The sequence below is a fragment of the Enhydra lutris genome, unplaced genomic scaffold (assembly GCF_002288905.1).
Source record: "Enhydra lutris kenyoni isolate GAN:26980312 unplaced genomic scaffold, ASM228890v2 scaffoldscaffold1, whole genome shotgun sequence".
In the NCBI taxonomy this organism is placed as follows: Eukaryota; Metazoa; Chordata; class Mammalia; order Carnivora; family Mustelidae; genus Enhydra; species Enhydra lutris.
In genome coordinates this window covers 22127647-22145081 of record NW_019154085.1, presented here as the reverse complement: position 1 = coordinate 22145081, position 17435 = coordinate 22127647, and positions in this window count along the sequence as shown.

The following is a 17435-nucleotide window of genomic DNA, read 5'->3' as shown; positions in this document are numbered from 1 at the left end:
TTTCTTTATAGCATTTCCTTTAGAAAACTTGTTACAGCAAATTCTTTTTCTGTCCCTTTGACATATGAATCTTTTTAAAGTGTCTTGCCCGTTGTATAACTCTGGACTGCCTTTTTCAAGGATCTGGGAACCAACTTGTTGAAATGCCATCTGTAGGGTAACAATGCTCCTGTCTCCCAGCCTCTCTCCTCTGGTCTCAGTATGGGGGTAGGAGCCTGATTTCAGTGGACCCTCCCTTGTTCTGAGTCATAAAACTACCTGTTATCATGAAAATAAGAGAAAATTTGCTTTTCCTTCAGGTAAAGCCAATTAGTGATCATACATCCCTCCTTTCTCTCCACCTCCACCTTCACCCCATCATCTAAAAATGCTCAGTGTTTTAGTTTCATGGACTTGAGCTTAAACTGAGTACTGTCCTCTTTCCCCTAGTGCAATAGTCTTGAATAACTTTCCTTGCTTATTTAAGCTTGATACAGTTTTTCCTGTAGCAGGTATTAATAAACATTTTGAAACATCTTCCCATCCCATATTGAGATGGGACAGGCACGTGGTGGTATGTGTCTTTCAAGTGAATCTCTTCAAGTGGGACTATTTCTTTACTTAAAAGGGCATGTATTTATGTCACACACCCCCCCCCAAAAAAAATACTGGCATACTTCCAGCAACTGTCATCATATTCATAATAACATACTTTTAGAAATGGAAAAAAAAAGAAAAGGATCTAAGTTTTAAATCTTAAACTCAGATGCTCTAATTCCTTCTGGAGATGTTTCTAATAGGTAAAAACAAACAAACAAACAAACAAAAAACTGTATTATTTGTGGTGTAAGAGGCAGCATTATCCCATGATAATCAAGGGATTATCATGATTAGCCTCTGATTTTAACCTCTAAAATTGGTGAATTCCATTAACTTTTGATGGTATTTTTTTCATCATCCAAAATGGACAGATTATAGTTTTATCTTTGTTAGCCCTGTTGAGATAATAATTGTGTTTACATTTTATAGGACTGAAAGCTCAGAAGTTTGATGTTTTGCTGTTGTTTTTAACTCTTGTCACTGACTCATGGTTGGATTTTGAAGAAATCAGTTGATGACTTTATTGTTACTGATTTTTTTCCCCAAGATGCTCAGGAAAATCAGAAACTACCTGGAAACTGCTCTCTATCAGTAATAATCAAGAGTGAAACTTCTGACTAACCTCTATTTAATGATGAAAAACTTGTAAATAATACTAGGTTTTAGTGTATGAGCCAAAAAAATACTGCTTGATTAATGCTCAACACATACCACATCAGATCTTTGGAAGCTACTAGTTGGTATTCTAGTGAACACTGGTTTTACACTATTATTCAACTAGGTTAAATACAAATAAATAATCAAACAAATAAATATTTCTATGTCATATATATATATAAATATACATATATCAAAATCACTTGGTGATTTTTCTTGGATTATATTTCTTTTGAGTGATAAGAAAAAAAATAGAATGCATGACAACAATCCTGTGTACCACATATATTACTGACAAATTTTGGCATAATCTTTACTCCATTGTTTAAATGTAAGGTAGCCAACAATACCAGATTTGAATTATATTATTGCTGTCTTTGTAGGGATAGATATCCCAAAAGAAGTCTTAGATGTAGCTGCACAAAACATAAGAAACAAACAATCAAATTATCCAAACAATAATAGAAGCAATGAGAGATTTGAATTACCTTGTGAAATATCATATCAAGATTTAACTAATGAGGGGTGCCTGGGTGGTTCAGTGGGTTAAATCCTCTGCCTTTGGCTCAGGTCATGGTCTCAGGCTTCTGGGATTGAGTCCTGCATCGCATCGGGCTCTCTGCTCAGCAGGGAGCCTTCTTCCTCCTCTCTCTCTGCCTGCCTCTCTGCCTATTTGTGATCTCTGTCTGCCAAATAAATAAATAAAATCTTAAAAAAAAAGATTTAACTAGTGAAAATACTTTATGACTAATTAATATTCAGCCACATGTTATACCTGACAATTCAAAAATCAGTACCAAAATTTAGCAGATAGTAATAACTTGGATTGGTAGGTTTCTTCCCTAGGAAAAGATTAACATCTTACTTTTGTCTATTATATGCAATCATAATTTGCTAAAAAAGCAAATAAAAACTTATCTTGCTAGCACTTTGTAACATGTTCTTCTCTTCTTGGGAAGATGAATATCTGAACTGTTATGTACCTTCAGAGGAAACGAATATGTGGTGCATTCTGTAACAAAGATTTCCAACAGCCTATTGTGTATGGATTGGACATTCTTAATAGTGTATGAATATCCTTGCGAAAACTAATTTTCAGTATGCCTTCTGTTGAACTCAACTCCAAAGTGGTCATGGCTGGCTTATGCCATAGCCTATGAATTCCTAGGTAACTGGGGGCAAAGGGATTGATCATTAACACCAAGACCTCTTTTTATTTTGTTGTCCTGTTGTTTAAAAATTTTTTACATATGAATATGGAAATGATGACGTATTTTTTCTTGTGCTTAGAAGAATTTCAAGCAATGTTTCATTAATAGAATTTCCTGAAAAAAAAAAAAAATCACATTTTCCAAAGTCCAGAATATTTTAAGTGGGAGTTCAAAGTTCAGTTAAATGCAATGAATTCCTAGCATATATTTATAAATCATAGAGTTGTGGGTAAATAAAATAGGTAGTAGATGTCCTGATTATGGAGGGAAAAGTTGTGTTGGTTCTTTGAAAGTACAATAATATTTTAAAAAACAAAGAAAATCAATGATTTGAAAGAGAAGCAGTTTAGAACAGATCAGCAAAAGCAAGTGTGCTTATATACATACACACTTGAGATTTTTTCCCAATGAATTTTGCTTGATAAAAATTATCATACAGAAACAATAATTCAAATACAATTCATTATGAGGATCCTTTTCCTTATATCCATATTTTTAACCACAGGAGATTCCAAATGCAGAATAAGCTATATATTTGGGGGATTTCCAATAAAAAACTTCTGCAGTCAACAGTTTGTGAAAGATGGGATTTAATTTGCTTTTTCCGTCACTGTAAGAATGGAAGTTAGGTATCAGTTGACATCAATGTTGGATCCAAATTAGTGAAGATAAAGTGGTGGGGTTGCCTGAGGAGGTGGCAGGGGGACAATGGCTACTCTGATGAAGGTGGACAGGAAAATTAACTGGTTTAAAAATGTGATTTCTCTCTGAGATCAATTTAATAAGCAAGATTTCTCTATTTCTCTATTTCTCTTAATAACCAATGTTCCTCTAGCAAGAAACATTATAGAAATGTTAACTCTTATAGGAAGGCTGATCTCTACATGTTCACCAGAAGATAGGGTGTGGGTTTAGAACTTGTCAGAATGATAGATACTCTGCTTTTCAGAGGCTCTTCTGTAAATTTCCACAATATGCTTTGGTCTAGAAAAGGAAAAATTAAAAACTAAAAATTCAAGCTCCATCCCTTATAATAAAATAGATAAATAATCAAAAAAATAGTTTCTTATTTTAGTTAAATCAAGTCAACTTCAGTAAGCATTATTGCATCTTGTTGACTCTGAATTTCAGGACCTTAATTGCCTTCTTTAAGAACTTATGTCCCTAAAATTTATATAAAGACTAGAGGATAACCCTGCTTTACCATTTCTCAAAAAAAAATTTTTTTTTTTCTTCTAAAAAATAATGAAAAGAAAACTGAAGCTAAAGGGGGAGAAAAGGAAGACTGTTTATAGAAATTGTGAGCCTGGTGACATCCTGATCTTTCAGATTCATCCTTGATTAAAAAACAAAAACAAGGGGTGCCTGGGTGGCTCAGTGGTTAAAGCCTCTGCCTTCGGTTCAGGTCATGATCTCAGGGTCCTGGGATCGAGTCCCACATCGGGCTCTCTGCTAAGCAGGGAGCCTGCCTCCTCCTCCTGTCTCTCTCTGCCTGCCTCTCTGCCTACTTGTGATCTGTCTGTCAAAAAAAAAAAAAAAATCTTTAAAAAAAACAAACAAACAAACAGGAAAAATACCAGTTCAAGTGTAAAATTTTAGTCACAGCCAATTAAGAATGCAAAATTTAAAAAGGAAAAGTTTTTTCTCAATGACTCTTGATTTCTTGCAAATGATCTTTAGTTACTTGACAAATAAGGAAATAAGTTTCTGTCTCCCACAACTGTTCTTAAAGGAACCGTGCTCTAGATAATAAAAATCAAAAGTCTATAAAAGGTAATTTTCCTAGTGTTATGAAATTAGAGTGTATGTATGGAGTTAGGAGCCCCTGTCCCGGCGAGGAGAAGTACATCGAACAGAGAGAAGCTCTCATGAGGCTTCTTAAGTCTCAACTACAGTTTTTGGTCATCTTGATTGAGACTCTTCTAGACCCTTAAGGCCCTATGTGACTTACTAGTTCTGGGCAACTTGTAAATCCTGTGTGCATATATGTCTGTGTGTGTGTACATATGTGTGTGTGTCTAATAGTCGGCAGTCAATTCCAATGTATGGATGTTTTTTCCTATACCATCAAGCACTTTTTGGAAACCAGCTCGGTGTCCTATATTCAACTCAACTCACTATTTACCTGGACATAGCATCCAATACCACAGGTTGAGGACTCATTCCTACAAGACTGCCTCCCTCCCTGCCCCTTCAGACACGAGTTGCAATTCTAATGCCTCTGTGTTTCTGACTGGGCCACTCTAGATCAGAGGTTTCAATGATCCTCATCCTTGGGTACCATTAATTTGTTAGAATGGCTCACAGAACGGAAACATTTTACTTATGAAGTTACTGGTTTGTTGTAAAAGGATATAACTCAGGAATGGTCAGATGAAAGACATGCACAGGACAAGGTATGTGGAAAAGGTGCTCAGCTTCCATGCTCTCTGAGAACACTATCGTGCCCCAATCTCTATGTGTACACCAACCCTGAAGCATTCCAATCCTTATCTTCTGGGTTTCTATGGAGGCTTTATTACTTAGGCATGGTTGATTAAATCATTGGCCATTGGTGATTGATTCAACCTCTGCCCCACCCCCACCCCCATCCCCTTAGGTCAAGGAGGTGGGCTGAAAGTTCTAACACTCCAAGCACTTGAGTGATTCCCCTAGCAACCAGCCCCATCCTGAGGTGCTTTACAAAAGTCATCTCATTATAAACTCACATGTGGTTGCAAGGGATCTTTCATGAATATCAATCAAGATACTTTTATAGCTCTTATCATTTAGGAAATTTCGAGGTATTTAGAAACTCTGGGCCAAAAACATGGATAAAGACCAAAGGTATGTATTTTTATTGTAAATCAAAATATCACACCATCATTTATATCTTTCTATCTTATCTAAGTATTTTTTAAAAAAGATTATTGAATGCAATAAATTAAAAACTAGATGTTTTTAATAATGTGTTTTATTTGAGGTTTCAGGCATCAGAGTCTATAATTGAGATACTGTTTGAGATAGGACAAAGATGTCCATGTCCCAACCCCCAGAATCTGAATATTTTGCTTTACAAGGTAAAAGAGACATTGAAGATGTGATTAAAGATTATAGTAATAAAACCTTTATATTACCCTTAGTTCTATCTCTGATTTGAAGTACAGGCTTCTTAATTTACAAATATCACAGGGAGTACCTTAACCAGTAGGAAGCAAATGTCCTAGACTCAGAAGTAGAAGTGTCCTCAGGTGCTTCTCTGCCTTAGTCTCTAGAATCTACTGAACTTGATTGCAACATAGTGATTCATGACCTAGGAGCACATTCACATGTCGACTTGGTAGTCTCATGTTATGGAGCTGATGGTAGAGGCCCAACTCTCAGGGCTGCTAGCATCCTGTCAAATTCAGTGAGTCCTCCAAATCTTCTATGTTTAGGATCACATGAGGACCTTTACAAAAACATGTCGCCTGTGCTTTATCACTTTATCTCATTCTGATTCAACAACAATTTTTTGGTAATTGACCCCAGGAATATGGATTTCTTTAATAATCATAATTGTCCATGCCCAACCTCAGTTCAGTAAGCACGGTTATATAATACCTCAATATTTTTGACCATCTGTCATGTTTAAGTCCCTATTCTAGGTGCTATGTAGTGATACAGAAAGGAACAAGACTTGGCGACTGCTTTAAAGAGGAAGGTAAGTCATAAATAATTCACCACAATAAAAGTGAGAAATAAGAAGTGCTAAACAAAAGCACTAGCTCATGGGATCAGACTGATGATTAAACATGCACTGATTTTCGTGGGTAAAGCTGGAGGCAGTTCCCAAGAGAAGGCGAGTTATATTAGGTCTGTGGGATTGGGAGAGTATATGGCCTTAGGCTCAGGAATCAGACAAGTTTGGATTTGAATTTACAACTCCACCTCGATGTCTTCCCTTTGATGAGATTCAATTTCTCCTAAGAAAAATGGGACAAATGAGATAAAGCATTGATTAATGCGTGTAAAGTCCTTAGGTTAATGCCTGGCTCATTGCAAACATTCAGTGAATATAAGTGGATGGTGATGAGGACAATGATAAGGAAAAAATTGAAAAATCACTTATTAAGGCTTCAAATCATAAAGATTAATTCTTATTCCATCTTTGCCTTTAGCTTCAACAATTTCTTCTCCATCTACAAACACACACACACACACACACAGACCTACACACACCTTATGGACATGCTAACTAAACAGTATGTTAGAGACTAGTTGTAATTATTTGAATAAATAGGGCAAGAAAGAGCACATCAGTGAAAGAAAGCAGAAAATATAAAGGGTCAAGCCAAGGGGTTCTTGGCAGAGAGAGGATAGATGATAAGCCAGTAAGAAGAAAGCAGAGAGAAACTTGAGATGTTGTGCGAAAATAAATAAAACTCAGACCACACAGTCCGTCAGAGATCAGATTAGGGATTTTGATCTTTCTCCTAAGAACAATGGTAAATTACTGAAGTGTTTAAGCAGATTACTTCAATGGTCAGATTTACATTTGGGTAGTTTCTACAATGGACATGGGGCTTGAACTCACAACCCTGAGATCAAGAGTTACATGCTTTGCCGACTGAGCCAGCCAGGTGCCCCAGATTTGCATTTGGCATCTAATACTCTACCTGCATGAAGTGAGACCAGTTTAAAGTGTGCCCGAGTAGAGGCTTGACTGGGTAAGAGACTATTTGCAGGGGTCCATCTAAGAGATGGTGGCAGCTTAAACTAGAGTGGGAATGATGGTGTAAGGAAGTGAAGATGATAGAGATACAGATACAGATATATCCTTATAACTCGATTTGTTGATTAAAAAAAGTGTTAAGGAAGATTCCCAAATTTATGATTATTGTAACTGGATAGATGGTGCTGCCTTTGTCTGAATTAGGGGGAAAAAAAATGAAGCCCTGATTGCTTGACACAGGTAACTGTAGGTTCAGTTTCAAAGACAATCATTGAAACACTGTCCTAGGCAGTTCAATATGCCAGTTCAGTGCTAGGAAGATAAGTCTGAGTAAGAGATACAAATTTAAGGACAATCTATTTTCAGGCAGCAGTTCAAGTGATAGCCAGGGATGGAATCCCTGATGAGAAGTTAAGGATGACAGAGGTAGGAGACCCAAGAATGAGCCCAGTGGAAATCCCAGCACAGGTAGGGGATGATGAATTGATGGTGGAAATCACTCTGACCTGGAATCATTCTGACTGTTAGAAGTAACAGCTATTCAAGTGTAAGTCTGCAGAAAAAGGATCACTGGATCCACTGAAAGATGTGTTTTTTCCAGATAAGCTGAAAAAATAACCCATAAAATAATACAAGTTTATAATAATGATAAAAAGTGTTATAGAAATGATAACCATGTAATGTAATAGGAATAAGGCAAAGATGTGCTTTTGAGAGGAAAAGTTGATGTGCCGATGAAGACATGGCTGTTCCTTAATCCATACTCAGGGCCTTGAATATCTTAACACATATTCAGAAGTATAGCACTTGACTGGGTATTAACTCTGCCTATGATCAGAGGATAACTCAGTAAAGGGAAGAATTTTAAAGGTCAGTTTGGGCAGAATCTAGGAGAATTCTGAGCTAACTCTGGTAAATGGTTTTGACATCTTAACACTGAGGCATGAAAACATTGACTAGCTAGCACATAAAAGCCAATCTGTATCTTCAATGTCATTCCTAAAGAAAAATTCTCTATCTTTCTTTTCTTAGCTTTTCAGAAAATTTTGGGTAACATGAGGCTAGAGATCATGACTAGAGCAGTTTTTTTTTTAAATATAATCATTTCAATTTACTGAAGTAAGCTGTCTGGAAGTAATAAATGGATATAGAAAATGCGAACAGCCCATGGCAGCAAATGAAAAATTCAGAAATAATATTGTAATGGAGACAGCCTCTGTGAACACTGCAATGATGGTTTTAAAGTGCGGTCATGAATTTATTTTTCAGATTTAAGAAACATTAGTCAGAAATACTAACATATCAGATTTTGTTTTAAAGATATCTCACCCATCTGGTGGGTATATACATGAGAGATCAAGAAGGTTTTTAACTTCTTTTTCTGTGTTTAACTTCAGTTATAAGATTTTTATTATAAATTGGACTCATTTCAATAATATCTACCAAGGGATTGATGAACTATAAATCTCAGGATAGATTAGCATAACACAACCAAGAGTATAAAAAAAAATCAAAGAGAAGGAGCTTTGATATGGAATTAAACAAACCAACCAGTCTTGCCATGTGGGTTCAAACTCTCAAAGTTATGTCAATGCACCCTACTGGGAAATTTTACCCAGCCTTTGGAAATTCCATTGTCTGTACTAATTAGCTAGGAGGGCATATTCAATACTAGATTATACTTTTCCATTTTTGAGGTCTACTTGACCAATGGACAATTACTTTCCCCTAAAATTGCTTAATGTTTTGCTTGTTTAATTTTAGATATGGAATCTTATTTTCCTCTGCTCTGGTCTTCGTTTGTTTATTTAAAGTAACATTAGCTCTAAGTTATATAAAAGCCATAATTATTCCCTCTGGCTTATTTATTTTAAAACAGAACTTTTTACTATTCAAATGATAGGTCAAAAAGTTGTTTCTTTGTACTAGAATATGCTGTTTGCAACAATTATCCAATTATAAGACTAAAATAAGTAAGTTATTTGCAAATAATTGTACCATGTAGACACAGACACTTGGAAATTGTTACACAGTCATCCTAGACCCTGTGAGTAACAGAAATTCAGTACTTAATTGTTCATTATCATGAACTTTTATTTTAACTCATTGTTATCAAAAGAAATTACTCTAAAATAAAAAAAAGCATTAATGAGCAATTAAGTAAAGAGGTATACATTTATATCCTACAATAAAAAGTCCGCTACAGCAAGAACATTTAAACCACTTTCAGTACACTTGAAAGGACTGCTCAGCATCTGTTTCCCACATATATTCCATCTACATGTAAATTAATTTCCCAGGTTTCTCACTGGTGGTTGAATAGCTCCATATGTTTCCAGGGCTGAGTGGGTGTAAGGGGTGCAGCAAGAGGCCAGGAGAGGGAGCAGCTTTAAGTACTTCTACCATCACCACCTTAGAAGGGAATGGGTCAGATATTCTCAGGGGCTGGTGTCTAGGGATGCTTCTGAGTGAGCATCTTGCGTGCTGTCTTGGAAGAAAGCTGTTATGTCTAGGCTGGAACATGTTAGGCAAAGTGAGATGGGCTATTGCTGGTTACCTTTCATGTTTAATCAAGTGTTAAAAAGCAAACTCTGTTAATTAAAAATTAATTACATACACTATTCATGAGTTTTTTTCATGTAATGTTATTTTTTTATTTTTTAGAAAGAGCTTACAAATCTATGAGTAAAATAAGGTCAATTTGCTTTTTTTGCTTTTTTGCCTTTTTTTTTTTTTGAGAAAGAAAGAGAGAATGAGTACAAATAGGGGGAGGGGCAGAGGAAGAGAGAGAATCTGAAGCAGACTCCATGGGCGGCATGGAGCCCAATGCAAAGCTAATCTCACAACCCTGAGATCAAGACCTGAGCAGAAATCAAGAGTCAGAGGCTTAACTGACTGAGCCACACAGTCACCCTAAATTTACTCTTTAATAAATAGTTTAAAAAACTATATATTTTAAAATATTTTTTTACTCCACTTTGCTGTCTAAAGGTCCAAGATTGGATGGTAAATTACACAGTTGCCTTTTCCTTCTTCATCTTAGCCACATTACTCTAGAATTTTCCCACGTTGTGGTCTTTATACATGCTGCTCCATGAACCTGAAAAACCATCCCTCCAAAATCCATTACTTTGGAGCACATTATTCCTTTAGGGAAACTTCTCTGAATTTCTAGACTATGTTAGGTCTTCAAGGAGAGAGCTTTTTTTTATAGCACTGGATTTTTTCTTCTTTAAAACTTTGGTCGGGGCACCTGGGTGGCTCAGTGGGTTAAGCCTCTGCCTTCGGCTCAGGTCATGGTCTCAGGGTCCTGGGATCGAGCCCCACATCGGGCTCTCTGCTCAGCAGGGAGCCTGCTTCCCTTCCTCTCTCTCTCTCTGCCTGCCTCTCTGCCTACTTGTGATCTCTGTCTGTCAAATAACTAAATAAAATCTTTAAAAAAAAAAAAAAAACTTTGGTCACAGCTTAAATTGGATATCAATTAGTGTTTTTATTTTATTCTCTATCTTACTCATCAGTGTAAATCCAGAGCCTAGCACAATGCCATCATATATTAAATAAATGAATTTACTTAACTAAATTAAATAAAATAAATGATGAATAAGTGCCTGGATAGAAGATGCAAAATGGGGGTTAAGAAAGTGTTTTAAGATCAAGTATGCATGTATTTAAAAATATATATATATAGCCAGTAGAGAGGAAAAGATTGAAGACACAAGGAAGAGCAGAGCTCCTGATAAACCAAAAGTTTGGGCTGACATTAGCAACACAACACATTTTCCATTAGAAACAAGAGAGGAGAAGGAAAGTTAAATTGCATGTGTAAGAATCTTGCTACGTTATGGCAGGAATTTGTAAGAGTATTTAATAATAAATTCTATAAAATTTTTTTTCTGGGAAAAAAAAAGGAAGGAAGGGAGAGAAGATGAAGGAGTGTGGAGAAGATTTGGGGTAGCTCTGGTAGGGACTGGAGAAGAACTCTGACTATAAAAATGAGAATGAATGATGGGGAGCATCTCAGAACTCAACTGAATAGAAGACTGAATTGGTCGTGGAAGACTTACCTCCTTGGTCATTAGATATTTTCCAGTACCTCTCAGTAGCTTAGGGCAAGAATGGAGATGAACGATTGGCTGACCCCAAGGTTGAAGTTTTACTACATTGACAGGGAATTGCACATGCTGACAAGCATACAAGATCTGTCATTTTTTACAGTACTTTTTTCAAAAACATTGCATTTGCTTACTCTCTTACTTCACGGGAATCTCTTCTCAACTGTCATTTTATCAGAGTTCTTCCCTGATGATTCCATTCAAAATATTATTTCTGTTTTTATTTTTATATATTTAATATATTTTGTTTTCCTTTTAGTTCTTGCCATTATGTGGTTTAATAATTATATAATTTATTCCTTCTTTCCTTCCTTCCATCCTTCCTTCTTCCTTCCTTCCTTCCTTCCTTCCTTTTTTCTATCTATCTCTCCTCTTCAAAATTATACTATATGAGAGTAGGAACATTTTAAAAATTGTTAGGCCCCAGCTCTAACTATAGCCAGAATATAATAGGAACTTACTCAATATTCAAATTCATTTATAATTTAAATAATTATGTCAAAGACTGAGCACAAAGAACTTTATAGAGAGAAATTTGGGGGGGAGGTAAGATAAGGATATAAAAAGTGATAAGTTGGGGTGCCTGGATGGCTCGGTCACTTAAGCATCTGCCTTCAGCTCTGGTCATGATCCCAGGGTCCCAGGTTTGAGCCTCACATCAGTCATCCTGCTCACAGGAAACCTGCTTCTTGCTCTCTCCCCTGCTTGAATTTTTGCTATTGTTCTCTCTCAAATAAATAAATAAATAATTTTTTAAAAAGTGGTAAGTTATATTTTCAAGGCTGATCAGTGCTCATTTCTTATGCATAAATTAAATTATGTTTAATTTATGTTAATTTACATTTAATTTTTAATTTAAAATATTTGGCATATTTGTTGACTCATTTAATTGTCACAATAACTCTTTGAAGATTCTCTTCTTCTCTTTGCAAATAATCTGGTTAAAAGCCAAGCTCTTCTATGAATCCTATGAATTTGTCCTATCTCACTTGCATAATTTCATATTCCCATAGCACTTTTTCCATATATTGACTGCTGTTATCATATTGTATAAAATTATTCAGTTATAGAATTTATCTTGTTGTGGAACCTGGACTGGATCCTGGCAGAAGAACCAAGTGGCATTCGGAGACTTTGGAGGATCAGAGATTTATTTAACTCCAGTGGGGTCAGACAAGGTTGTTCTCCAAAAGTCTGAGTCCTCAGCACAAGCAAGGAGGGGAATTTATACCCTTCTACTTCCCATACTTGGTACATTTGGCGCGCACAGGAAATGCGGTAGGAAAGAAGAACCCGGAAGTGCTTTGAGACAGGGACTGGAATTTCCTTGCTGGTTTGGCTGGCCATCTTAGAGTACAGTTTTTATCTATCAATCTCTTTCTATGTAATAAATTCTTTCTTTCTCTCTTTTTTTTAAAGATTTTGTTTTATTTGGCAGACAGAGACCACAAGTGGGCAGAGAGGCAGGCAGAGAGAGAGGAGGAATCAGGCTCCCCGCTGAGCAGAGAGCCCAATGCAGGGCTCAATCCCAGGACCCTGGGATCATGGCCTGAGCCGAAGGCAGAGGCTTAACCCACTGAGCCCCCCAGGCACTGCTCTGTGTAATGAATTCTTAATCTAGAATTCACACACACACTATTGCATTTATCACTTTAACAGAGTCTGGGCCTATTAAATTTGAATAAATAAGTAACCTGTGACTGAATGAATGAATGTCCGTTTGACAGAAAAGAAAACTGAGCCCCTGGAGTAGTTAAATGGTTCACCCAAAGCCACAAAGATGACAAGGGAAATCACACTGGCCTTTTGATAACTAGATAAAGCTCACTGTCAAATATATTATACTTTAGCCATGGACTTACATTCTTAGAACTGCCATGTGAATTTAATATTTTCAAAGAATCTAAGTATGAGCCACTTCAAGTTTTCAACTTAAATAAAGAGCCCATTAAGCCCTCTGTTTTGTTTTTGCACATTTCATATCCTTCTGTGCAAATGTTTTTCATATTAGCTGATCTAAAGCAAAGGAGCCTGATTCCATAAACAGCAGTATAGAGCACTATCATGTAGCTGAATGGGATGCCCCTTTGTACCACAAAAATCCAAGAAGGCTGAATAATTCAAAACAAAATAAGAAATCACTTTAAATAATATTTTAAAAATTTTTCACAGAATTTTTCACAAAATTTTTTCACAAATAACATTTAAAAATTTTTTTTTATGTTTTATTGACATATCACAGCACTAACCATAGCACATACCAGCCTCAATATCCATAACCAACCACCCTTTACTTGCTCCCTTCCCCCCGGCAACCCTCAGTTTGTTTTGTGAGATTAAGAGTCTCTTATGGTTTGTCTCCCTCCCGATCCCAACTTGTTTTATCTTTTCCTTCCCTATCCACCAAACCCCCACTTTGCCTCTAAACTTCCTTATATCATGGAGGTCATATAATTGTCTTTCTCTGATTGACTTATTTTGCTTAGCCTAATACCCTCTAGTTCCATCCACGTTGTTGTAAATGGCAAGATTTCATTTTTTTTGATGGCTACATAGTATTCCATTGTATATATATAGCACATCTTCTTTATCCATTCATCTGTTGATGGACATCTAGGTTCTTTCCATAGTTTGGCTATTGTGGACATTGATGCAATAAACATTCAGGTGCACATGCCACTTTGGATCACTACATTTGTATCTTTAGGGTAAATACCCAGTAGTGTGATTGCTGGGTTTTATGGTAGCTCTATTTTCAACTTTTTGAGGAACCTCCATGCTGTTTTCCAGAGTGGCTGCACCAGCTTGCACTCCCACCAACGGTGTGGGAGGGTTCCCCTTTATCCACCTCCACGCCAGCATCTGTCCTTTCTTGACTTGTTACTTTTAGCCATTCTGACTGGCGTGAGGTGGTATCTCATTGTGGTTTTGATCTGTATTTCCCTGATGCCAAGTGATATGGAGCACTTTTTCATGTGTCTGTTGACCATCTGGTGTCTGTTGATCATCTGGATCTCTTCTTTGCAGAAATGTCTGTTCATGTCTTCTGCCCATTTCTTGATCGGATTCTTTGTTCTTTGGGTGTTGAGTTTGATAAGTTCTTTATAGATTTTGGATACTAGCCCTTTATCTGATATGTTGTTTGCAAATATCTTCTCCCATTCTGTCAGTTGTCTTTTGGTTTTATTGACTGTGTCCTTTGCTGTGCAAAAGCTTTTGATCTTGATGAAGTCCCAATAGTTCAATTTTGCCCTTGCTTCCCTTGCCTTTGTTGATGTTTCTAAGAAGAAGTTGCTGTGGCTGAGGTTGAAGAGGTTGCTGCCTGTGTTCTCCTTGAGGATTTTGATGGATTCCTTTTTCACATTGAGGTCTTTCATCCATTTGGAGTCTATTTTTGTGTGTGGTGTAAGAAAGTGGTCCTGTTTCATTTTTCTGCATGTGGCTGTCCAATTTTCCCAAAACCATTTGTTGAAGAGACTGTCTTTTTTCCATTGGACATTCTTTCCTGCTTTGTCAAAAATTAGTTTACCATAGAGTTGAGGGTCCATTTCTAGGCTCTCTATTCTGTTCTACTGATCTATGTGTCTGCTTTTGTGCCAGTACCATACTGTCTTGATGATGACAGCTTTGTAATAGAGCTTGAAGTCTGGAATTGTGATGCCACCAACTTTGGCTGTCTTTTTCAACATTCCTCTGGCTATTTGATGTCTTTTCTGGTTCTGTATAAATTTTGGGATTATTTGTTCCATTTCTTTGAAAAAATGGATGGTATTTTGATAGGGATTGCATTAAACATGTAGATTGCTTCAGGTAGCATAGACATTTTCACAATATTTGTTCTTCCAATCCATGAGCATGGAATGTTTTCCATTTCTTTTTTTCTTCCTCAATTTCTTTCGTGAGCACTTTAGAGTTTTCTGAGTACAGATTCTTTGGCTCTTTGGTTAGGTTTATTCCTAGGTATCTTATGGTTTTGGATGCAATTGTAAATGGGATTGAATCCTTAATTTCTCTTTCTTCTCTCTTGTTGGTGTATAGAAATGCAAATGATTTCTGTGCATTGATTTTATATCTTGACACTTTACTGAATTCCTGTACAAGTTCTAGCTGTTTTGGAGTGGATTCTTGGCTTTTCCACATAAAGTATCATATCGTCTGCAAAGAGTGAAAGTTTGACTTCTTCACCGATTTGGATGCCTTTAATTTCCTTTTGTTGTCTGATTGCTGAAGCTCGGACTTCTAGTACTATATTGAATAGCAGTGGTGATAATGGACATCCCTGCCATGTTCCTGACCTTAGTGGAAAAGCTCTCAGTTTTTTTCCATTGAGAATGATATTCGCTGTGTGTTTTTGATAGATGGCTTTGATGATATTGAGGTATGTACCCTCTATCCCTACCCTTTGAAGAGTTTTGATTAAGAAAGGATGCTGTACTTTGTCAAATGCTTTTTCAGCATCTATTGAGAGTATTATATGGTTCTTGTTCTTTCTTTTATTAATGTACTGTATCATTGATTGATTTGTGGATATTGAGCCAACCTTGCAGCCTTGGGATAAATCCCACTTCGTTGTAGTGAATAATCCTTTTAAGATACTGTTGGATCCTATTGGCTGTATGTTGGTGAGAATTTTTGCATTTGTGTTTATCAAGGATATTGGTCTATAATTCTCCTTGTTGATGGGGTCTTTGGTTTGGAATCAAGGTAATGCTGGCCTCATAAAACGATTTTGGAAGTTTTCCTTCCATTTCTATTTTTTGGAACAGTTTCAGGAGAATAGGAATTAATTCTTTAAATGCTTAGTAGAATTCCCCTGGGAAGCATCTGGCCCTGGCTCTTGTTTGTTGGGAGATTTTTGTTTTTAAAGATTTTATTTATTTATTCGACAGAGAGAGATCACAAGTAGGCAGAGAGGTAGGTAGAGAGAGAGAGGAGGAAGCAGGTTCCCCACCAAGGAAAGAGCCTGATGCAGGGCTCGATCCCAGGACCCTGGGATCATGACCTGAGCTGAAGGCAGAGGCTTTAACCCTCTGAGCCACCCAGGTGCCCCTGTTGGGAGATTTTTGAAGACTGCTTCAATCTCCTTACTGGTGATGGGTCTGTTCAGGTTTTCTATTTCATCCTGGTTCAGTTGTGGTAGTTTATATGTCTCTAGGTATGCATCCATTTCTTCCAGATTGTCAAATGTGTTGGTGTATAGTTGTTTGTAAAATGTTCTTATAATTGTTTGTATGTCTTTGGTGTTGGTTGTGATCTCTCCTCTGTCATTCATGATTTTATTTATTTGGGTCCTTTCTCTTTTCTTTTTGATAAGTCTGGCCAGGGGTTTATCAATCTTATTAATTCTTTCAAAGACCCAGCTCCTAGTTTCATTGATTTGTTCTATTTTTGTTTTGTTTTTGTTTTTGTTTTTTGTTTGTTTCTATTTCATTGATTTTTGCTCTGATCTTTATGATCTCTCTTCTCCTGCTGGGTTTAGGCTTTCTTTGTTGTTCTTTCTCCAGCTCCATTAGGTGTAGGGTTAGGTTGTGTATTTCAGACCTTCTTTTTTTCTTGAGAAAGGCTTGTATCGCTATATATTTTCCTCTCAGGACTGCCTTTCCTGTGTCCCACAGATTTTGAACAGTTGTGTTTTCATTATCATTTGTTTCCATGAAGTTTTTTCAATTCTTTTTTAATTTCCTGGTTAACCCATTCTTTCTTTAGTAGGATGCTCTTTATTCTCCATGTATTTGGGTTCTTTCCAAATTTTCTGTTGTGATTTAGTTCTAGCTTCAGAGAATTGTGGTCTGAAAATATGCAGGGAATGATCCCAATCTTTTGGCACCAGTTGAGACCTGATTTGTGACCCAGGATGTGATCTATTCTGGAGAATGTTCCATGTGCATTAGAGAAGAATGTGTATTCTGTTGCTTCAGGATGGAATGTTCCGAATATATCTATGATGTCCATCTGGTCCAGTATGTCATTTAAGGCCTTTATTTCCTTATTGAACTTTTACTTGGATGATCCATCCATTCCAGTGAGGGGGATGTTAAAGTCCCCTACTACTATTGTATTATTGTCAATGTGTTTCTTTGATTTAGTTATTAATTGGTTTATGTAGTTGGCTGCTCCCATGTTAGGGGCATAGATATTAAAAAATTGTTAGATCTTCTCATTTTTGAGTATGACATAATGTTC